This window comes from Saimiri boliviensis, chromosome 9, assembly GCF_048565385.1.
Source record: "Saimiri boliviensis isolate mSaiBol1 chromosome 9, mSaiBol1.pri, whole genome shotgun sequence".
In the NCBI taxonomy this organism is placed as follows: domain Eukaryota; kingdom Metazoa; phylum Chordata; class Mammalia; order Primates; family Cebidae; genus Saimiri; species Saimiri boliviensis.
Window position 1 is genome coordinate 94,054,257 of NC_133457.1, and position 24,607 is coordinate 94,078,863.

Consider the following 24,607-nt stretch of genomic DNA (forward strand, 5'->3'; position numbering starts at 1 on the left):
ATCCCCATCTATTTGATTTCAAAGTCTAAATCCTTAACCACCCACTATCCTTCCATGTGTCAGTCAGCAGCCCCACCAGACTTGAATAACATGGGGGCGAAAAGCATGTTATTAATTTTCACACCCTTCACCACCCCACTAACACTTCTAAATGCCTGTCCCAGAGTAGGCATCAGGAAATGTTTGCTGAATGAATCGTTGATCTTTCCTCCCACTCCTGGCACCCCCTAGTCCTTCAAAGGGCTTCCCTCTCCATAGCCTTGAACCAGCTTTTACAGAGCACAAAAGGAGGAGTTATAAAAAGAAGTCTTTCTCTCCAAGGATACAATTAATCAGAAAGCTTCAGTTGCGCACATACCTCTGTCTGTATAAATACATGTATTTTTATCTATATAAATAGTAGCACTCACAGAGGTTGCTAGCTCCGTGATGTGGTTGAATGGGAAACTGACAGCATGATTCATGCTCAGGTCAAATTTACTTCTAACCTGTTTGTGCAAGACAGATTTACTTCAAGAGCCCTTTCTGTTGCATAATTGCTATGGGCCCACCTTCTCCCCAGGAGAGGATATTTCCACATCAGCCCACAATCTCCTGCTGCTGCATACCCAAGTCGGATCTGGAGTCTCTTGGCCTCTTTCCTAGCAGTGTGGGCCCAGGTAAGATCCAACCAGCTGTCTTCGTTGGTGCAGGAAGGAATAATCAAAACTGCAGCAGGGGGCCCCGCCAGCCAGGAAACTTAGGAATACGAGATGGAGAACGCTCTGGGAGAGGTGATCTAGAGAAAGCCGTTAACCCATCCATTTATCTATCTACCTTCTACCCATACATAGCATCTATCTATTCATGTATAGCATTCATCCATCCATGTGCTTAGCTGCCTGTCCATCCATCCATTATGCCCACCCATCCATCACATTCATTTCTCCATCCATCAGGCATGCATAAAATACGTGCTGAGGAGCCACTATCTGCCCGCACTGTGCTGAACACTGGGGTTATGGTGAACAAGTCAAACAGAGCCCCTTTCTTTATGGGGCTTATGTTCTAGCATGGGTTCAGTCAATAAACACATGATCATGCCAATAACTTATTAATCAGAGGCTTTGAGAAGTGCTATAGAAAAGAGTTACATGGTGTTAAGAGACCCTGTACCTAGGGAACTTGGCCTAGTCTTGTGGCCAGGGAAACCTTCTGAGAGTTACGGATAAGAAGGAACCATTCATCCAACCAGGAGCAGGGTGGAGTTTTCAGGGCAGAGAGGAGATCCTGAGGGTAACTTGGAGGCTCAGAAAACCTCAGTGTGAGCGAGGAGCAAAGTGGCTTTAGTGCGTTAAGGAGGAGAGTGAAAGGAGACGGGATTGGGGAGGCACTGGGTGGCAAGATCACCGAGGACTTTGGAGGTTGTGGAAGGATTTGGTATCTGGAAGGATTCTAACTTCCTTGTGGTTCCATTTTCTCTGATGGAGGTTCATGACTTCAACAGGAAGGTGGTACATCATGGTGGAGAAGTGCAGAGCTGAGCTGAACTCTAAGCTCCTCCATTCTGCAGATGCCCAGGCTTAGTGAGGCACTCGCCTCACATTTAACTTCTCTGACTGGCAGATTTTTTCACTTATGAAATAATGATAATCATTCCTTCCTTTTGACCTTCATTTAACTAATATTCATAGAGCGCCTACTATATGTCAGGTGCTGTTCTGGGTGCTGGTGAAATTCCAATGACCAAAATAGATTAAATGAACTGAGTTGTTACAAGGATTAAATGAGATAGTGCGTATAAAGCATTTGCTAACACGCCTAGTTCATCATAAGGGCTTATTAGATGGTAGCAGTTTTGATTATTATTTTAAAAATTAATTAAGGAAAACTTTTCCAATATTGCTCAATATATTGGGATCCCCAGAGAAATAGCAGGCGGCATTTTCTCCCTCCTATCCTAGCATCCTTATTCAAGTATTCTACCAACACAGAAATCTGATACAGTCTTCATTCATCGCTCTTCCTTACATCTGACAGCCAATCATTTACGAAGTTCTGCCTGTCCTACCTCCTGGATATCTCAAATGTATGCACTCATCTGTAGCTCCCATTCACTGACATAGTTTGGAGATGTTAATCTTATGCCTATCTAGCACAAATTGTTAACTGCATAGTGAAAATATATGCATTCCCTTCTTCCATACTGAAAGAATCATGATTCTATTTGTATCTGCCATGTTCATTATTTCAGGTTAACCACTCACATTCCCAGCCTCTTTTGCACTTAGGAGTGATAGTTCTGGCCAAAGAGTTAGAAGCAAAATTTGCTGAAGGAGACTTTACCCAAGAGTTGCTATTTCCTAATATCACTCTAAAAATTTTTCTAAGGAGATAGGACAATGAAATGCCATATAGGATCCTGGATTGGATTCTAGGCCAGAAAAAAAGACTACAGTGGGAGATTTGGCAATATTTTAATAAGGTCTGTAGTTTAGTTAGTGATATTGTGTTAATGTTGATTTCCTGGTTCTGATAATTTTACTGTGGTGGTGTAAATTGTTAACATTAGGGGGAGTGATGAAGGGCATACTGAATTCTTTGTACTACATTTTCAGCTTTTCTGAAATTCTTCATCTATTCTATTTCAAAATAAAACTTTTTCAAAAGATCCTTTTAAGCTTAAGAAAAAAATTATAAAATAAAAGATTTTATAGTTTTTAATTATATTTTTATTCTAGAGAGTATGGAGATAATGAGATATGATATTAGCACCCTTATAATTATTTTCTCTTCCCCCAACTTGTCAATTTCTGTTAATTATTATTATTATTGAGACAGTAGATAAAGATACTTTTGCTCTGTCACCCAGGCTGGAGTGTAGTGATGTGATCATGGCTCACTGCAGCCTTGACCTCTTGGTCTCAAGTAATTCCCTTACCTCAGACCTCCAAGTAGGTGGCCGCGATCACAAGTGCATGTCACCACATTTTTCTCTTCATCTTTTTTTTTTTTTTTTTTTTTTGTAGAGACAAGATCTCACTATGTTGTCCAAGCTGATAATTATTTTTATATTGTCAAGATTTAGAACATTTACATACTTTTTTGGCAATCATAATTATTGCTGGAGTTTTTAATCTTAATTACATATTTAAATACATTCAGTGCATACCACCAGACCTTTTGTTTCCTGAATTCTTTATTTTGACTTATCTCTTTATTGGCTAGATATCCTAAATAGGAACTTTTCTCAAGAATGGCTCATTGCTGCTATGTTCCCTGAGTTCATACATGCTTGAATATGTCTCTGATTTGCTATTCTATACAAATGGAAACTTGGCTAGGTATACAATTCTGTGATTTACATTCAGAACTCTGTAAACATTCCTCTACCATTTTCTGTCATTGGGTTTTTAAAAAATTTACATATTGTAACATTGACTTGTTGGTATACTGTTTTATAAATTTTAGTATATCCAATAGTCACATAACCATAACAAGAATCAGAATACAAAATAGTACCATGATTCTCTGAACATTTTATATGCTACCCCTTTACAAACTTTCTCTAACCTGTAGTCCTTGGCAACCAGTAATCTATTCTCTGTCCCTTTAATTTTGCCATATCGATGTCATATAAATGAGTTTATACAGTATGTAACCTTCTAATACTGATCTATTTTGTTCAGCATAATGACTCTGAAACGCATCCATACTGTTGTGTGTATCAACAATGTGTTCTTTTTTATTGTGTTGTGTTGATAATCAATTATTAAAGGACAGTGTGATACCATTTTCCTTCCCACCAGCAATAAATGAGAGTTCCAGTTACTCTCCATCTTTATCAGTATGTGATACTAGATTTTCCCTTCTTAATTTTGGCCATTCTAGTAGGCATGTGATGGTTTCTTCTTGGCTTTAATTTGCGTTTCCATAAAGGCTAATGATGTTGAACATTTCTTCATGTGCTTATATGTTAAATCATGTATCTTCTTTGGTAAAGTGGCTATTTACATTTTTTGCCTTCTTGTTGATTTTTGAGAGTTCTTTAAATATTCTGAAGACAAGTCTTTTGTAAAATATGTGGCTTACCAATATTTTGTCCCCACAGGTAGCTTGTATTTTCACTCTCTTAGCAGAGCAAACATTTTAAATTTTGATAAAGCCCAGTTTATAAAAAAATTTAATGGATTATGCTTTCAGTGCCATATCTATAAACTTGCCTAACCAAAGCACATGATGGTTTCTCCTGTTTTTAGAGATTTTGTCTCAAATGTTCCATCTGTGACTATTTTGAGTTAATTTTATGGAAGGCATGATGTATAAGTTGAGATTCAGCTTTTTTTGCACATAGATGTTCAATTGCTCCAACACTATTCTTTGAAGAGTCTTTTTTTCCATTGAATTGCTTTTGCAACTTTGTCAAAAACTAATGGACCATGTGTATGTGTCCCTTTCTGAACTTTCTCTTCTGTCCTACTGTTACGTGTCTTTCTTTTTGTTAATACCTCATTGACTTTATTACTATAGCTTTAAGGCAAATATTAAAATTGGGTAATGTGAGCCTTCTAACATTATTTTATTCATCAAAATTATTTAGGCTCTTCTAATTCCCTTGCCTATACATATAAATTTTAGAATAAGCTTGTCTGTATCTACTGAAAAATTCCTGCTGTGATTATGATTAGAATTGCATTAGTTTGGGAGAACTGACATCTTAACTATGTTGAGTCTTTCAATCACTGAGTATGGTATGTCTCTCTGTTTATTTAGGTCTTTTATTAGTGTTTTGTAATTTTTCAACATACAGATTTCATACATGTTTTATTAGTTTTATTTTATAATTTGGGGGTTTATTGTAAATGGTACTCTTTTTAAATGTTCTGTTTCTAATTGTTTATTGATGGTATACAAAAATATGATTAATCTTTATGCATTGACCTTGTATTCTGTGACCTTGCCAAACTTACCTATTAGTTCTTTTTTGTTTTTGGATTCCTTGGAATTTCCTATTGTCTGGGACAATCAGATTGTCTGGGAATAGGGAGAGTTTCATTTCTTACTTTCTAAAGTGTATGCCTGTTATTTCTTTTCTTGACTTATTGCAGTGGCTAAGACCTGCAGCACAATGTGGAATAGGAGTGGTAAGAGTGGACCTCCTTGCCTGGGTCCAAATCTCAGAGGAAAAACTTTTTCTTGCAGCATTCAATATTATGTTCATTGTAGGCTTTTTGTAGATGCCCTTTATTAGGTTAAGGAAGCTGCCTTTTAATCCTAGTTTGCTGAGAGACATTTTTAAAAATCATAGATGAATATTAAGTGTGGTTAAGCATATTTTCTGCATCAGTTAATATGATTATTTCATTTCCTTCCTTACTGTGTTAATATGTTAGATTTACGTTGACTTTCAAGTGTTGAACTGTCATTGCACACCCAAGATAGACCTCTCTTGGTCAAAACATATATTGTGTGTGTGTGTGTGTGTGTATGTGTGTGTATGTATGTGTGTGTGCGATTTTTAAAAATTTTTTATTTTTTAAAACTCTTTTGTTAAAAATTAAAACATAGCACTCATGTTAGCCTAGGCCTACACATGGTCATGATCACCAAAATCACTGTCTTCCACTTCCATATCTTGTTGCAGAGGAAGGTGTCCTGGGGCAATAACACACATGGAGCTGCCATGTCCTACGGTAACAGTGCCTCTTCTATAATACTCCCTGAAAGACTTGCCTGAGGCTGTTTTAAAGGTAACTGTTTTTTTTTTTTTTAATATGAATAGTAGACATGCACTCTAAAATAAGGATTAAAAACATAGCATAATAAACACACAAACCAATAACATAGTCTTTTATTATCATTACCAAGTATTATGTCCTGTACATAATTGTATTGCTCTAGTTTAATATGATTGACAGTGGTGTAGGCCTATTTATGTCAGCATCCACAAAAACATGTTAGTAAGGTGTTTCACTATAGCGTTAGGATGGCTAGAACATCACTAGGTAATAGGAATTTTTTGTCTCTATAATCTTATGAGACCACGCTTGGTCCATCATTGACCAAAAGGTTGTTATGTGGTACATGACAGTATATGATTTGCTGATATTTTGTTGAAACCATATGTATGAGTTTGGAGTTATATGGTTGAATGTTTTTAACTATTAATATTAATTTGATTTTTTAGTAGACATGGGAATATTTAGGTCATCTATTTCTCCTTCGGTGAGTCTTGATAGTTTGTGACTTTCAGGAAATTGGTCGGTTTCAGCTAAGTTGTCAAATTTAAGTGGATAGAGTTGCTCATAGTATTTTTTATTATCCATTTATGTCTGTGCGGTCTGTAGTAATATTCCGATACTTTTACTCTAGAGATTGGTAATTTGTGTCTTCTCTCTATTTTTCTTAGTTAGTCTGGCTAGAGGTTTATCAATTTTATTGATCTTTTCACAGAAACCGCTTTTGGTGTGATTGATTTTCTCTATTATTTTTGTTTTCAATTTCATTGATTTCTGGGCTTATCTTTATTATTTCCTTTCTTCTGATTGCTTTGGATTTATTTTGCTCCTTTTTCTAGTTCCTTAAAGTGGAATCTTAGATTGTTGATTTGACACTTTCCTTCTTTTCAAATATAATCATTTAATGATATACATTTTTCTTCTGAACACTGCTTTAGCAGCATCCTATAAACTTCGAGATGTATTTTCATTTTCTTTCCGTTAAAAATTTTGCAATTTCCCTTGAGACTGTCACACTGACTTATGGATTATTTAGAAAGGTCTTTTTTAAAATTTTTCTAAGTATTAGGGGAATTTTCCAGATAACTTTCTTATGTTAATTTTTAATTTAAGTCCATTATGCTCAGAGGCATTCTTAGGATGATTGAAATTCTTTTAAAAGTTTAAGGTTTGTTTTATGCCACAGAATATGATCTATTTCGGTGACTGTTCCTTCAACCTTTGAAAAGAATGTGAATTTTGCTGTTCTTGAATGGAGTCGTCTGCAAATGTCAACTAGATGAGTTCACTGCTGGTGGTGTTCAGTTCTTCTCTGCTCTTGCTGATTCTCTGTGTACTGTCCTATCAGCTCCTGAGTATGTGGTGTTCACATCCCCAACTCTGATTTGGGGCTTGTTCATTTCTCTTTTCAATTCTAGCAGTTTTTGCATCACATATTTTGAAACTCTGTTGTTAGATACATACATCTTTAAGAGTGTTATGGTTTCTTCGTGATTGATGCTTTTTCATTATTTAATACCCTCTTGATCTCTGGTAATTTTCTTTTCTCTGAAGTCTACTTTGTCTAATATTAACAGAGCTACTCCAGTGGCTTTTCTTTTTATTAGTATTTCCATGGTATATTATTTTTCATCATTTTACTTTTAATCACCTATGTCTTTATATTAAAAATGAAATTCCTGTAGACATGTATAGTTGAATCTTGTTTTTTTTCTTTTCTTTTTTTTTTTTTTTGGTCCAAATCCAGCAATCTCTGTTCTTTAACTGGTGTGTTTAGACTATTTTCCTTTACTGTAATTATTAATGTTTGAATTTAGATCTACTATTTTATGTTTTTTTTTTGTTTTTTGTTTTTTGTTTTTTTTTTTTTAGTTTTTGACTGTTTTTCTTTGCTGTATTTTCCCTTTCCTGAATTCTTTTGGAGTATTTGAGTATTTTTTAGTAATTCATTAAAATTTTTCTATTTTTATTTTATGACATCTTTTTGTGTATAGTTTTTAATGGTTGCCTAAACAGGCTCCTGGGCCCTCCCTATTGTATTTCTCATACATGCTACATCTGTATGTAACCCAACCACACAATATTATAACATTTTGCTTTCAACTGTCTTTTTTTTTTTTTTTTTTTTAAGACAGATTGCACTGTTGCCTAAGCTGGAGTGCAGTGGTGTGATCTTGGCTCACTGCAACCTCTGCCTCTTGTGTTCAAGTGATTCTCATATCTCAGCCTTCCAAGTAGCTGGGATTATAGGCATGTGCCACCATACTTGGCTAATTTTTGTATTTTATTTTTAGCTGAGATGGGGTTTCTCCCTGTTGGCCAGGCTGATCTCAAACTCCTGGCCTTAAGTGATTTTGCCCAACTCGGCCTCCCAAAGTGCTGAGATTGCAGGCGTGAGCCACTGCGCCCAGCCTATTTTAAAGTTAAGAGGAGAAAGACAATCTGTTTATCCAGATATTTACCATTTTTATTGCTCCTTCTTCAGTGCTCACGTTCTAAGTTTCCTTCTGGTATTATCTCCCTTCTTTCTGAAGAACTTCTAATACCATTCTTTTAGAATGGTATTCTGGTGACAAAATCTTAGTTTACCTTCATCCAAAAATGCCTTTATTTTGTTGTCATTCCTGAGGGATATTTTTGCTGGATATAGCATTCTGGGTCAACAATTCTTTTATCTCTTTAAAATGTTGTTATACTGCCTCTTGGCCTCCATGATTCCTAATGAGAAATCTGCAGTCATTTGGATAATTGTTTCTCTGTATGCCATGCATTATTTTTCTCTGGCTGCTTTTGAGTTTTTTTTTTTTTTTTTTTTAAGACTCAGAGTCTTGCTCTATTGCCCTGGCTAGAGTGCAGTGGCATGATCATAGCTCACTGTAGTCTTGACCTCCTGGGCTCAAACGATCTTCCCATCTCAGCCTTCCAAGTAGCTAGGGCTACAGGCATGCATCACCACACTCAGCTAATTTTTAACTTTTTTGTAGAAGCAGAGTTTCACTATGTTACCCAGTCTGGGCTCAAACTCCTGGCCTCAAGTGATTCTCTTGTCTCAGCCTCCCAAAATGCTGGGATCATAGCCATAAGCCACTGTGTCCAGCCAAGATTTTTTATTTGTCTTAGACATTCAGCAATTTTTATTGTAATATGCTTGAGCATGGATTTCTTAATTTCTGTTTTAATTTGTTTATTATTATTATTATTATTATTATTATTTTTTTTTTTTTGAGACGGAGTTTCGCTCTTGTTACCCAGGCTGGAGTGCAATGGCGCGATCTCGGCTCACTGCAACCTCCGCCTCCTGGGTTCAGGCAATTCTCCTGCCTCAGCCTCCTGAGTAGCTGGGATTACAGGCACGCACCACCATGCCCAGCTATTTTTTTTGTATTTTTAGTAGAGACGGGGTTTCACCATGTTGACCAGGATGGTCTCGATCTCTTGACCTTGTGATCCACCCGCCTCGGCCTCCCAAAGTGCTGGGATTACAGGCTTGAGCCACCGCGCCCGGCTTGTTTATTTTCTTGAATCAAGTTTGTGTGTTACACAAACTGTGGGAATTTTATAGCCAATCTATTTTCAATACTTCTTTTTTCTGTACCATGTTTTTCTCTCTCCTGGGACATCAATAACATGAAAGTAGACATTTCTGTATTGCCCTATAAGTTCCTGAGGCTCTGTTCATTTTTTTTAGATTAGATAATTTTCATTGATCAGTTTTCAAGTTCACTGACTTCCCTCTGTTATTTCCATTGTGCTATCAAGTTTATCAAGTAGCCACATTTTAAAATTTTTGTTATTGTGTTTCTTTTCTTTTTTTTTTTCTTTTTTTTTTTTTTGAGGTAGATTCTTGCTCTGTCACCAGGCTGGAGTGCAGTGACACAATCTCAGCTCACTGCAACCTCCGCCTCCCAGGTTCAAGTGATTCTTCTGCCTCAGCCTCCCGAGTAGCTGGGACCACAGGTGCGTGCCACCACGCCCAGCTAATTTTTGTATTTTTAGTAGAGACAGGGTTTCACCACGTTGGCCAGGATGGTCTCAATCTCTTGACCTTGTGATCCGCACTCCTCGGCCTCCCAAAGTGCTGGGATTACAGGTGTCAGCCACCATGCCTGGCCGGTTATTGTGTTTCTAAATTCTAAAATTTAATTTGATTCTTTTTCATAGCTTCTATTTTTCTACTGCGACTTCTCAGCTTTTCATTCATTTCAACAGCGCTTGCCTTCGTGGATTATAATACTTACATTAAAGTCTTTGTCTAATCATTTCAATATCTAGACCCTCTCGCCATTGGCATCTGTTGTGTTTTTTACCTGAAATTGTTAAACTTTTTATTGATTCTTTATATGTGGAGTACTTTTGTATTGTATCCTGGCCATTGGAGTATCATGGTATGAGACTCTGGGTGTCTATTTGTTTAAATCCTATATAGAATGCTGATTATTGTTATTATTACTTTAGCCAGGAAATTGACCCACTTAGTTTTGGGCTACAAGTTTTGATCCACTTTCTGTGGGCTGTAGTTTCATTATCAGTTTAGTTTTTAAAGGATTTCTGGTGCTAGTTAGATGTATTCTGCATAGTTACTGTCCACTGGCCAGTATGGGATCTTGGCGGTGGTCTATCCATCCTCTAGTTAGGTTCTCAAAGTCTTTGGTATATGTTTAGGATTAGATGCATATATGGTTACTTCAGCAATAAGCCCAGGAATACATAGACTACTTTATTAGATCCCTTTCTTCAGCTGCCTTCTCTGAGAGTAAGTGGCAGAGAGAAAGAAAGAAAGAGAGCGAGAGAGAAAGAGAAACATCAGCAGGTGAGCACCTAGAGCCTAGAGCTGAGGATGCTGAGAATCCCTAGCTGGTCTAGGAGATACTGTTTGAGCGCATGGCCAATCTATGCTTGGTCTCCAGACTTCTCAATCAGTTGAGTCAATAACTTTTTAATTTCCTAGACTAGGTGAGATCAGGTCTAATGAAAAAGTTCTGAGTAATGTGTAAGCCTCTTGTTAGCATGGCAGCCATGGTGGTGAATGAGATTGTGGAATAAGGATGTGTCTAAAGAAGGAAGAAAATAGAAGCCTATTTTAAAAGACAGGTAAGGAAGAGGAGCTTGTGGAAGAGAATGAAAGGAGTGCTTAGAGACACAGGTGAGTTCTTTGTGGTGAAAGCCCTAGAAAGAGAGTGAGTCAAGAAATGGAGAGTAATTAACAGTGTAAAGTACTTGTGAGGGATCAGTCAAGATAAGAACTGAGAAGGGCCCTTGGGATCTGTCAACATGAGGCTGTTGACAAAACAGTTGTAGTTACCACACTAGAAGAGTCTTTTGAAATCATACTCTACACCCTCTTCTGCAGATGAGGAAAGTGAGGCAATGAGCTACTTAGTTTTTGGGTTTGTTTTTTTAAGTGACAGATGCAGAATTACAGTAAGTAGAGGTCAAGGCTCTAAGGATATTTAAAGGTCACCTGCTCTGATTCCTTGTCTAGTACTTGAGTCTCCAGTACAACAGCTCTCTGAAGCCCAAGCTTAAGTGCATCTACTGGGAGAGAACTCGGCTCCCAGCTCAAATGAGAGTCTCATTCTTTACACCTAGTTCTCTTATACCACAGGGCAGACACGTGCCAGGAGATTGTCTGCGTCCTGAGCTGATCCCAGAGGGAGCTGACTGGATTTGGACACTCAGAAGATTAGGTCAAGTTTTGAGTTTTAAGAAGGCTCTTGGCCAAAATGAAACCCCCTCCTCATAACTCTGGCCACTCCCTAAATAAAGCCAAATCCTCTGGGGAATTCCAGGACCAGGAAATTCCAGGACCAGCTTAACATTTCCGCATGGGTGCTCATAGGCACCACCAGCCCAGTACCTCAAAACGTGAACTCATCACCTTCCCCTGCCAAAACCTGTTTTTATTCTTGAGACTCTGACTCCTCTTCCATCCAGGTGCTCAAGACAGAACTCCGGAGGTCTCCTTGACTCTTCTCTCTCCTCCACTCCCCATTTTAAAATGAATCATTATTATTCTTCCCGGGCATCCCTGGAACTTGTCAGTTTCTTCTTACCCCACCATGCCTCTCAAGTACAGGTCACCATTACCTCCCGTGTGGACAATGATCAACCTTCCAACTGGTTTCCTGCTTCAAATGTCTTCCCGTATAACCTGTTCTCCACATTGAAGCCTATCATCCCCAAGCTCAAAACCCTTCAGTGCCTTCCCGTTGTTCTCAGGATAAAATACAAGCTCCCTAACATGGCCAAGAGATTGTCCTTAACTCTGGGGCTTCTGCCTGCTCTGTAGCCTCATTTCATCCCTCTCTCACTCCCTTTCTGCATTTTCTTGACAAGGCCATGCTATTTTTCTCCTTCGGTCCTTTTCATTATTCCCATTCTTGGAGCTCCTTTTTATCACCTTCACCAATACTGCCTATACATTCTTAAGATCTTTGTTTGGGTATCACCTTCTCAATAAGGCTTTCCTTAACTGTGCCCCATCACAGGTAGAATCATTGCCAGCTCTGTCCTCTCACAGGTCTTTGGGATGCTTCTATTCTATAACTTTTACCATTCTCTAGTTACCTGCGTTAACTCCTTCTTTCCATTTGACTTTACGGCCCAGGAGAACAGGGAATATATCTGCCCTCATTTTCACAGTGTTTTTACTGCCTGGCACAGTCCTTAGCACACAGAGTGTGTTGAGTGTGTACAGTTCTATGGTTTAATTATTCATTTAATGCTTATGGTGGTGTTGGCACCACTTGCATGAAAAAGAAGCTGGGCTCAGATGAATTAGGACACAAGAATTCTTACTGCACCTTACAGAATTCAGATGGACACCCTCTAAATTCCCTGCCGTCCCAGGTAGTACTGAGTGCAACAGCTAAGATAGGAGCTGTTGTGGCCTCTCCAGAAGACCAACCCTCAAAAGTGTACCCCAGGAAGTCTCATTTCAATACCAGAAACTTCTCCCTGGAATATCAGTAAGCCCTATGATGACATCAAAGCCAACCAGTTCTCTGATGAATGTGAGCTAATTACTATTAGTAGATGTCATTCTAGCCCAAATATAAAGCCTTGGTGGCCTAATCATCCATTCACTCTTTATTCAGCGAATATTTAATGAGCACCTACTCTGTGACAGTCTCTGCACCAGGTGCTGAGAACACAAGACAGACAGGGGTCCCTGTCTGTTAGTTAACATGATGGTGGTCAGGTTGAGCATGGGGCAAGGGATGGCTGTTAATTAAATAATGACACAGCAATTGTGATTAGTGCTATGACGTAAAAGTATTGGGTTCTCTAACAGCATATAAAGAGGGGCCTGACATAGGTCTGGAGAGTTGGAAAGGATTTCCCTGAACAGTGGCTTAGGTATACATGATTTTGCCAGGCAATGAAATGCGCAAGGAGTGTTCCAGGCAGAGGGAGCAGCAGAGAAAAGGGACTTGGCAGATGGGAAGGAGCATGATGCCTTTTAGTTGCTGAAGGAAGGCAAATGGCAAAGCATTTGAGAGATGAGATGGGCAGAAAGAGGCTAGGGAAGCAAGCAGGCCCAGACCATGCCAGGCCTTGAAGGCCATGATAAGAATTTACAGATTTTATCTCAGAATGATGAAAAGCTCTCACCAAGAACTGTTTGATCTTTAAGGAAACAGGAGCAGCTGTTGTCAAGGACTTGGCATGTATTTAATTATTGTAATATCCATGCATGGGAGGTGGGGTAGTTTTCAAACTTGGCTGTAAATAAATTGATACTCCTTCCACTTAGAGATAGGGTCTATGCCAGGTGCAGTGGCTCACATCTGTAATCCCAGCACTTTGGGAGGCCAAGGTGGGCAGATCAACTGAGGTCAGGAGTTCGAGACCAGCCTGATCAACATGGAGAAACCCTGTTTCTACTAAAAAAATAAAAATAAAAATTAGCTGGGCATGGTGGCACATACCTGTACTCCCAGCTACTCAGGAGGCTGAGGCAGGAGAATCACTTGAACTTAGGAAGTGGAGAGTGCAGTGAGCCAAGATTGTGCCATTGCACTCCAGCGTGGGCAACAAGAGTGAAACTCTGTCTCAAAAAAAAAGGATATTTTTCCCTTCCCCTTAATTTGAGTGGGCTTGTGATGGTTTTGACCAACAGAGTGCAAAGGAAGTCACTATGTGACTTGCAAAGCTAGGTCATGAAAGTCATGCAACTTCTGCCCGTTCACTGGAACACTAGCTTTTAGAATCCTGCTGGAGAGGCCACAGGTAAGTCACTGTTCCAGCGGAATCCAGCCTGTGAGGCAACTCTGCTTGGGACTATGTGAAAAAAACGTCAGGTTATTCCTATTCTCAGCCATTTGAGTTTTCCTATCTAAGACTCCAGACATCATGTAGCAGAAACAAGCCATACCTGTTACGTTGTGTCTGAATTTCCCTCAAAGACTCTGTGAGCATAATTGAATGATTGCTTTGTTATTCCACAAAGGGTTAATGTGATTTATTATGCAAGAATAGAGAGCTGAAAGAGTAGATATATTATTAGTATTCTCCCATCTTCCAAATGAGGAAGCTGGGTTTCAGAAAGATTAAGCAACCTGATCCAGGTCTTGCAGGCAGTCAATGAAGAGCCACTATTGAATCAAGGTCTGGTTAATCGCAGAGCCTGCTCCCTTCTGATGATCCCAGGTGACTCCTACACTGAGTGAAGCTCCCCGACAAAATCTCCCAAGCTCCCCCATTACTGCTCTTCAATCTGGAGACCCACTTTGGTTAATCTAGATTTCAATGACTAGGATTTGGTTACAGAAACAGCCTTCATGACACATTTTATTTGCATTCTTTTCAAATAATTGAAAGACGTTCACTCTGCAGTCACTTCGTTTCTGACTTTATTTTCCACTCCACACCCACAGGCAGGAGCCAGATATTTGTGCCAACCCTGACAAATCTGCTTCTCTCTCCACATTGCCTCCAGTGCACCAATGCCCACTGGTCTCCTATTAAATCCCAATCAAGGTTGTGAGAGGGCTGATTCAGCTCCCTCTCCCCACCCCCCGGGAAGAGTTAGGGATGAGCAAATCACTTATTGGAGTAATTCTGGGAGCTGAGGCAGAGCTATGGCTGGAAGCCACCCACTAACTAGAAACCCAGGACATCAATCAGCCAAACTGATTTTTCCGCTGCTGCGCCATTTAAACAGTTATCTTTGCTCGAGGCTTTGTCCAAAGTTACTCAATCAGTGGGTTCCTGGGCGATAAGTCACCGCTGCCTCACTGCACTGTCTCTGTGTCCTGGGGCTGCCTCTTTACTCACTTCTCGAGAGGGGTTGAAGTTCATTTGTTGCACTCTAAAAAGAAGAGCGCTTACACTGCTTGCGCACATATTCTGGTTATAGCGGGAAGATGAAAAAGAATATTGAGGTCTGCTGGGATATCAATATACTTCTCATTTGACGCCCTGCGGAGGCAAGGAAGGATGGTTTAAATTCATTTATAGCGCCCCCTGCTGGTCGCTTTGTCCTGCTGCAACAGACTCAGGATCCAAGCTTTCGGGGGAGCCCCTTACAAGCTAATTGTGGGGTGCGAGGGGAGCCCTTAGCCACACAATCTCTTTTTCACATTTACATATGGAGAAGTTGAGGCCAGAAAGAAAAAACATGATTTACTCAAGGTTGAATAGTGAGTCAGTGCTATTGTTACAATCAGCCTCTCCCGGGCTAGCACTTTTTCTAGGCTCCGAGAGTGCCCTTCGCGTAGTAAGTGGCTCTGCTTGGCAGCACAGCATGGAAATTGAGAGGTCCTGGATTCAAACCTAAGCTCTGCCACTTAACAGCTGTCATGGAAACGGGACTTCTCAGAGCCTCAGTTTTCTCATCTGTGAAACAGGGGTAAAACAAAAATGGATAAAATAGGATTTTGTGAGAATTCCTTCATCCACACATCTATTAAGAACCTATTGAGTGTTTGCTATGGGCCAGGCACCGTGCTGCGGACTTGTGGTATAATGGTGACTAGAACATTGCAGTACCTGTTTTTTGCTTTTTGTTTGTTTTTAGGGTGGCAGTCTAATGAGAGTATTAGATAACATATGCAAATGCACAGCATAAATTCAACAACTGGTGAGAAGGGAAGCATTTTCCCTTTGATTTTCCACACTTTCCAAATATCAGGCTTGGGGCTTTGCCCCAGCTGTATTAGTTTAGGAATATTGATGACTCTAAGAGATTAAGTTATTTAAAGGTCAAGACCACATAAATCTCTGTATTCTTCAGTATGCCTGGCCCCAGGATGTGCTCAGTAAATATTTGTTTGGTTGCATGAATGCCCTACGTTCTGGCTTCCTCGCCTCCCCGGCTGCCAGCCAATCGCTGTCCGTGGTGCTGAAAAGCAAATTCCTGCTGCTGGGCATGAGGCGGCGCAGGTGCTGAGGCAGAAAATGGAGCCCAGGGGAAGTGAATAGAGAGAGGAGGAATGAGCAGGCTTTTCCACTGACTATTAGTGACATCTTCATTTTGCCATCTCTTGGAATCCAAAGCTGATATTTCTTTTTCCAGATGTCCCCACTTTGCATTTCTTGCTAGCTGGAAGCACTGGGCAGATTGGTGTTAATAACCATGCAGGATGATACTCTTGATAATGTGGGAGGTACTGGGAGTCCTTAGCCCCATAAAGCCCTGTGTTAAAGTGTTCTGAAAAAGTGGTGGCCCCTTTCTTCAGACTCTTCCTGAGCAAGGAAAAGGCAGCAGTCATCAATGCCTTCAGCAGCTGATTTCATCCATGTCACCCAAGAACGTAGGCAGCTCTGAGTCAGAACTGGCTGCGGAAGTTCTGACTCAGATGTATATGGTAGAGTCATATATATGGTATATAGTAGCTCAAGAGAGATCGGTCTGGGATTAACAGGTGGAAGCTGGGTGAGTGTTTCATAATGACCCATATTTAATGTGATAATATTTTTACTTATTCATGCATTCTATAATTATTTATCGAGTGCCTTCCATGGCCTGGAGCTATTATAGGAGCTACAGATATACAGTTAAGTACAAGAAAGACAAGGTTTCTGGCTTCCTGAAACTTACATTCCAGTGGATGAGACAAAGAATAAACAAGTACTCAAAGGTGTAGCATAATTCCAAGTAAGAGGATAGATGATGATAGAGAATGCTCTTTTAGATAAGGTGATCATGGGAGGCCTCTTTGAGGAGGGGTCAACTGAGCATAGATGTGAATGAACTGAGAGAATAAGACATGCAAATATCAGGGGAGGGCAGCATTCCAGGTAGAAGCAACAACAAGAGCAAACACCCTGAGATGGGAACAAGATGGCATATCCAAGGACCAGCAAGGGGGCCTGTGTGAGTGGAGCAGATGAGACATTAGGGGACATGAAGATGAGATCCTGTAAGTCTTGAGGAGGACAAAGCAGGATGCCTGGAATACGAGAAATACAAAATGACAGTTACTGCTGCACCTGCTATCATTTACTGATCACTGCATATGTAGTAGGCACTGTTCTAAGCACTTACATGTATTAATTTCATGCTTGCAACAACCTTTTGAGGAAAGTGAAGTTATTACTCCATTTCACTGATAGGAATATTGAAGCCCAGAGAGATTAAGCAACTCGCCAAAGATCACAGAGCTAGTCCAGGATCGAGCCAAGTAGTCTGGCTCTGGAGCCCTTCATTGTTCCTAATTACTGAATTCTGTTGATGAAAACATCATAACTCAGAGAGGTAAGTGATTTGCCTACTTACACACAGCCCAGAAATGGTGGATTAGACTTGAATCTTAGGATTAAGCCCCAGGATATTTCCACTGCACCACACTGCCTCTTTCTATGGTAAAGCAGAATAAAGGAGAGAGGCAGTTCTGTGACACCCCCACAGAGGCACAGAGCAATTTTAATGCTGCCAGCGAGCCCCATGGGGATTTTATTTAAATGATGATCTGCACTGTGCAGTTGTCTGATATTCCCTCCCACTTACCTTTCTCAAATGTGAAAACCATGTCACTCCATGCACCCTCCCCCAGCACGTAAATGCTTTACCAAGGAAGCTGAACCTTTCTGTAGGGATTTGGGGTGTTGAGAAAGCTCCCTTCTTAAATGCCATTATTTCAGGGACTTGTAAAGATGACTCAGAGCGAGAGAGGGAAGCTATAATAGAAAATTAGTGATCTTATCCAAGATGGGACCCAAGCTGAAGGCCTAGCTTTAGACCGATAAAGGCCCTTCAGCGAGAGCTTCAAGGAGTCCTGAGTTGACACTGACCAGTTTAAAGAGAACTCAGGAGCAAGGCTCCCAGCTACTTCCATTTCCCACAACTTTTAATATTCCTGAATGTGTCACAAAACTGGGAGGGTGTGGAGTGTGCCAAGGGTGTGTACATGTGCGCTGCTGTTGTTTCTGTGTGCATGTATGTGTCTGTGCATATTTGGGTGAGGTTGTGCTTCTATGAATTTGTGTGTGAATCTGAGTACCAGTGAGGGTCTGTGTATTTGACCATGCTTGTGTGCATCTGTTCATCACCAGATGTGTATATGAGTGTTTGTTTGGTGTGAATCTATGTATATTGGTCTGTGGGTACTTGTGGGTCTCTGGGTGAGAACCTCTATGCAGGGAGGAATCCTAGGTGTTTAGTTAGAAATTGTCAAATGCAGGTAGGCTATGGATAATGGAAGCAGTTACAGTGTGGGTCTTTTGATGGTGCTAATGAGGTAGGAGAAGAAAAAGCAGTGAGGTTAAACCACATATAAAACCTTTAGAAAGTTTTCCTAAGGATCAGCTGCTATTAATGGTAATAACCATTGATAATTAATAATAGTATTGTGGAACCAGTCATAGCAGCTCCCATTTTGAGATACCTACTGTATGCTTCATTATATTTAGTATCTGCCATTCTCATGAAAACTCTGCTTCTCACTATGCGCATTTCACTGAGGAGGCAACTGGAGCTCAGAGAGGTTGAGTAACTTGCCCAGGGCCACACGGTTAGCAGGAGTGGAACCCGGAGGAGAACTCAGGCATCAGTGATGCTAGAGGCTGAGTTTTTTTCCCTCTCCAGACTGCAATTCTTTACCTACACCAGCCAGCACCCCCAGCTCCAGCCGGGCCCCAACCCTGGGACGTGAGGAAGAGGATGGCAGAACAGACACAACATGAGGGGAGAATGAGGGTCTAGGCCCCACTGGTCCATGGAGTTGTGTGGCCTTAAGACAATAGTCTTCCCTCTGCAACTTCACTTCCTCATCACTAAAGTGGGAATCCGGATTCACTTGTGTCCGCTCTGACTGGGCCACAGGGAAGGGGTCTTTGTGGGTGGTCCTTATACCACCTTGGGAGTGTTGACCTGGAAAGGGGCCTCTGGGTGGAGACAGAAGAGGAAATTCAAGATATGTGTCCACCTGGCCTAGGGCACTCACTCCTTTCCTTCCCAGTTGTGGGGGATACGCCAGCCTGGGCCTCAGCCCCCATTCCCATCCACTCCCTCTCTTCTCCTTAGTGCCTTTCCTGTATTGCAGAGATGGAAGTTGAAAACTATTTCCCACAGCCTCCCTTGCAGCTAAAATTCTCGATGTCAATTATGTTCTGCCAATTAGCTAGACTGTGTGAGATTTTGGCTCGAATTAAAACAGAGGCCATCTCTCTGCTGCTGCGGCTCTTTCTTCCAGCAAGAGCCATTATGGTGGCATGGGAGTTTTTGCAGCAGCATCTCAGAGTCTTGTGGCCACCCCCATGGGTGTTGAGAGGCAGTTGTGATGACGTCATAGTGGCTCCCCAGTCCCAGCTTCCAGATCCCTGGACCCGAGTGGGACAGTAAGTTCTTGAACTCACAATTTGCAGGGGTGGCCTCCTGTTTGCCTGACTTTCTGATTGCATGGCTGATTGGTCAAGTAGTGCTCTGGGAGTCATTTCCAGAGGCCCTCTCTGCTCCTCCAGAACCTTCCCTCCCCTAGCACCTTGTAAAGTTCCAATCAGGTTTTGTTTTAAAAAGCCTTGATGATTTCTTTCGGCTGCACAGAACCCTTTCTAATCACCAGGGAGCACTCCTACTCAGCCTTCAAAACCTAGCCTTGGTCTCGAGCTCCAAGATGACTTCCCATATTGACCAGACTGGCTTGGATACTTCTCCTATGTATCCACACCTCTAGCTCAGCCCTGTCCAGGTGGTGCTGAAATTACTGGAAGTACTGTTTACTTGATGTCATCCCCGCCAGCCTGTGATTCCCAGAGGGCAGGAACTGGGTCATCTCAGCCATGCAGCTGAGTGTTTAGCAGAGAACCTGGCCTGTAGTATATACTCCAGGTGTTTTGTGGAATGAATACAGAAAAGGCCACAATTTGTCAGTTCAATAGGATTTAGGAGAATCTGTAAGATTTATGACTGAGAAAAAAGCCATTTAATCTCCCCCTCTGGCAAAAAGAAACTCACCTGGCATAAAGAGCTATTATTAGGAGTGATATATCTTATGGGGCTCATAGGATGATGAGGAGCAGCTCTTAGATGAAAGGTCTCATTTCAGATATACCCGGGATTTCTGGGCAGGTCTATCCTCTTGCTGATGCCCAGGCTGCTGCTGAGGAATTAGGAGCTGGTGGCTTTTGAGAGGTAGCTTGATGAGTGAAAAGAGCCCTGGCTTTTGAGGCAGACAGACCAGGGCTGATATCCCAGGTCTACCACATCCTGACTGTGCAACTTCAGACAGGTGACTGGGCCCTCAGCTTGGCTTCCTCGTCTGCAAAGTGAAGCTAATGATATTTACTGCTTGGAGTTGTTGTGATGGTTAAATGAGATAGTTTAGGAGATGTGCCTGGCACCTAGCAAGGACTCGATGCATGGAGGCTGTGATTAGATTTTAGTGATTTGAGATGTAAAGTTTTTCTCTTTTTTTGGCGGAGGGCTAAAAACATTTCACAGCATTACCCAGTGAAGATGAAACCAGGCATCCAATCCTGCCACTGACCTCTTGTTCGACTGGCAGCAGAGGTCAAGTACATGTTTCAGACACGTAGACATAAATGTGACCCAGAACATAGTAGGTGCTCAGTAAACAGGTGTCCCTCCTTGCCATGTGTTGTTTGGATTCTTGTTCAGGTCTTGGTCCCAGAAGGTTGGAAGGGACAAGGGAGCATCATGGGTGGATGTGACAAAGCAGAAAGGGGCTCAGACTTTGGAGCTATACAGATCTTGATGTGAGTCCTGACTCTGTCCCTGTCCTGCTGTGCTACTTGGGAAGTCATTTCACCTCTTAGTGTCTCAGTTTCTTCATCTGCAAAGTAGAACTACAGTGCCTGCCTAACTGGGCTACTGAGAGGTTACTAAAGATCATAGATCCTGGTTCTTAGCATTTTGCCTGGCACAGGGTCACTCTCAGTGGATAATAACATGTACGTATGTGCTGCTTTTGGGTTTCAGCTGGCCTCTGTGAGGTAGTTATGCAAAGCATGGGCTTTGCAGTCAGAGGAACTTGGGATCTATTCCCTTTATGAGCTGTATGACCTCAGGCAAGTGACTGCATCTCTGAGTTCAGTTTCTTCCTCGGGCAGATGAGGACAAAAATAGCACCTACCTTGTTAGTTTGCTGTGAGGATTAAATGAGATAATAATACATAAAGACGAATTAACAGAGTGATGGGCACCAAGTAGACAGACAATAACTATCAGCCCAGAGTGTGGAAGTTGTGCTGCCAGCTGAGGCAAAATAGGAGAGAAGGCAAAGTTTTGCCCATTGGGAACGGGAAGTTCAGTGGATTCATAATGCTGCTGCAGCCCTTACCACTATCTACTACTGGGCCATTCTCATCACCCCAAACAGAAACTCTGTGCCATTTAAGCAGTAACTCCCTACATCCCCCTCCACCCAGCTCCTGGCAAACTTGACTCTGCTTTTCCTCTCTATGAATTTTCCTGTTCTAGGTGCCTCATAGATGTGGAACCGTACAGTATTTGTCCTTCTGCGTCTGGTTTATTTCACTTAGCGTCATGTTGTCAAGGCTTGCCCAGGCTGCGGCGGACATCTGAACTTTCTTCCTTTTGATAACTAAATACTAATATGTTGTCTGTGCCTCTGCCACCTGTTGTTTGTCTATTTTTCTGTTGATGGCAAAGTCCCTGAGGCAGGAACGTGCTTGGTGTGTTTGAGGAGCAGCAGGGAGGCCAGGGCAGTTGCAGAAAGCAGGGAGGACAGGAAGGCAGCAGAGAGCAGGGAGGACAGGAAGGCAGCAGAGAGCAGACCCTTCACGTGAGGCATGTGGACCTTCTTCTAAGCCAGGTGAAAGCCACTGGAGTGTTTTAAGCAGGGGCAAAGTACAATCTGAGTTGTTTTTTATTGTTGTTTTTGTCTTGAGACAGGGTTTTACTCCTGTCACCCAGGCTGGAGTACAACTGCAGCCTCCGCCTCCCAGGTTCAAGCGATTCTCCTTCCTCAGCCTTCCAAGTAGCGAGGATTACAAGCATCCGCCACCATGCTCGGCTAATTTTCGTATTTTTAGTAGAGATGGGGTTTCACCATGTTGGCCAGGCTGGTCTTGAACTCTAGACCTCAGGTGATTCGCCCGCTTCAGCCTCCCACAGTGCTAGGATTACAGGCATGAACCACAGTACTTGGCCTGAGTTGCATTTAAAGGAACCTCTCTGGCTGCAGAGGAGCAAATAGTAGGGTGGAAGCCAGCCATCTAGGAGAGAAGCAACAGCCACCCGGGGCCCAGGCAATAGAGCCAGAAGCAATGAAGACATGCTGAGGCGGTGTCAGTGCAAGAGAAAGAGGGGAGTCAGGAGTGACCCTCACCATCCCACTCAAGTCTTCTTGCTTCTAGGACTTTGCCTAAGTTATTCCCACTGCCCGAAATGCCCTTTCCTGCCCTCTGCCTGGAAAACCCCCACCTGTGTCTCAGTCCTCAGCTTCACTCTCACTTTCTCCAGGAAGCCTTCTCCCACCGCCTCAGCAGGCTGGCTTGGGAGCCCCTTTCTGTTCCCACAGTATTCCAGGTATCCTAGCCTGTATTTGACACACTGCGGCGAGTGGCTGTTCCTTATATCTGCCCTTCAACCTAGCTTGTGAGGACAAAGAGGGCAAAGTTGTGTGTGGCATATTAAGCCTAAGGGCTTAGCACAGAGAATAGCACATTGGGATGTTTCAATATAAAAGAATAAGAGGCCAGGAGTGGCAGCTCACGCCCGTAATCCCAGCACTTTGAGAGGCTGAGGCAGGTGGATCACAAGGTCAGGAGTTCGAGACCAATCTGCCCAACATAATGAAATTCCATCTTTACTAAAAATACAAAGAATTAGCGGGTGTGGTGGAAGGTGCCTGTAATCCCAGGTACTTGGGAGGCTGAGGCAGGCAGGAGAATCATGTGAACCCAGGAGGCAGAGGTTGCAGTGAGCTAAGATTGTGTCACTGTACTCCAGCATGGCTGACAGAGTGAGACTTCATCTCAGAAAAAAAAAAAAAAAAAGAATAAGAGACAGAGAGAGAGTGCAGCAGCAGGGCACAGACGCGATGGCTCGGGCAGTGGGAGTCTCTCACATACTCAGCCCCAGTGTGGACATTCACACTGGACACGTTGCAGCATGAAAAGTGATTCAGGAGACTTGAAACTGACCAGAGGACCGGACCTTAGTCCCACTGAAGTCCTCCTGAGTGATCCATGACACCTGCCACCGCTTTTCCAGGCTGACAGGTGAATAGAGAACGCACACAGGCTTCCGTGCATGAAGCACAGCCGGGAGGGGAAGCCCAGGAGTGCGCAGCTCATGGCTGGGGTGCAAGCCTGGAGTCGGACAGCCTGGGATCAGGCTGTGCTCTGCCACTTTCTAGCTGCACAGCCTTGTGCAAGTGACATAACTTCTCCCAGCCTCTGTTTCCTTCTTTGTAAGGTGGGGGCAGGAATTGCATCTAATGGCAGAATGGCGGGGAGAATCAGGTGTCGATTGGTATCCAGGGTTTACAGAGGGGCCTGGTAGCAGACAGCCCTTCAGAAATGCTGGCTTTGTTTCTTAACTTTTCCATCTTCCACCCTGTGCTTCCTGAATCCTACCTGACGGAATGATTTGAGGGCTGGTTGTTTTAAGTATTTCCTTCTCTTTATTATTTGCCTTTTGCCCACCTCGAGATCTGCAGTAGAGACTTGTCATGCGGAGGACGTGCAGGGAAGGGAGCATGCTAGAGCTTTAGAATGAGCGTTGACATCTGTATAAAAGCTAGCAGCATCCTCTTGTCTTCAGAAGATGACTCAGGCACTCAGGCGAAGTATCCATAGTAGTCACGCAGTGAGGAAGCGGTGGCATCGGGATCTAAGCCCAAGTGAGCCTGGCTGAGCCATGGTACCCACCCTCCGGGCTGCTGCCCGCAGGGCTGCACCATGATTGGTACATCACCGAGCCCGGAAGAGGGTGGCTTTAGGGCAGAGTTCTCCAGTACTGACAGGGAAGGCTGCTCCTGGCCTCCTCCTATGTGTGTGCGTGTGTAAAGGATGCTGCGGAAGGAGAGGAAAAGCAAATGCAGGAACTGTTTGCTCTTGAGGTGACAGTAGACTCGGGGTGAAGGACATTAAACATCAGTGGCTTAATGGGGATTATCCATGAGTGTCTCTACTCTTACCACCCTGACTTCTCTCTGGTGAGTAACAGTCAGGAGAGGCCCCTGCTCCTCTGCTCTTCTAGTGTCTGCTGACTTCCAGCCACAGGAGCCATTGTACTGTCTATTTGAAGGTTATTATCAAGAGCTTGTAGAGGCAGAAGTTGGGAGGAGGAGGAGGAAATGAAAAATGGGGATAGAGAGCGGCTGGAGTGAGGCTTTGGGCGTGGGGATGAAGATGACGCTCACTTTTGGGCTCCCAGATTCCCAGGGTGGCAATGAGTAGACTCCACCCAAGTCCTCTAGCTGCCAGGCGGGAAGCCAGCCTGAAATGTGGCCAAGCAC

At 42.4% G+C, this 24,607-nt stretch overlaps 1 protein-coding gene and 1 long non-coding RNA gene across 2 annotated transcripts in view; one reads left to right on the forward strand and one right to left on the reverse strand.

Annotated features, from left to right (window-relative positions):
• Positions 1-5,627: 5,627 nt before the first annotated feature.
• Positions 5,628-24,607, forward strand: part of PDYN (prodynorphin) — a 36,252-nt gene continuing 17,272 nt past the window's right edge. The window contains exon 1 of the mRNA XM_010351766.3: positions 5,628-5,729. The gene's annotated coding sequence lies outside the window, so the exon portion shown is untranslated. The remainder of the gene's footprint in view (positions 5,730-24,607) is intronic.
• LOC104653403 (uncharacterized) overlaps positions 14,556-24,607 on the reverse strand; it is a 58,729-nt gene continuing 48,677 nt past the window's right edge. The window contains exon 4 of the long non-coding RNA XR_746595.3: positions 14,556-15,140. This is a non-coding gene — a long non-coding RNA (uncharacterized LOC104653403). The remainder of the gene's footprint in view (positions 15,141-24,607) is intronic.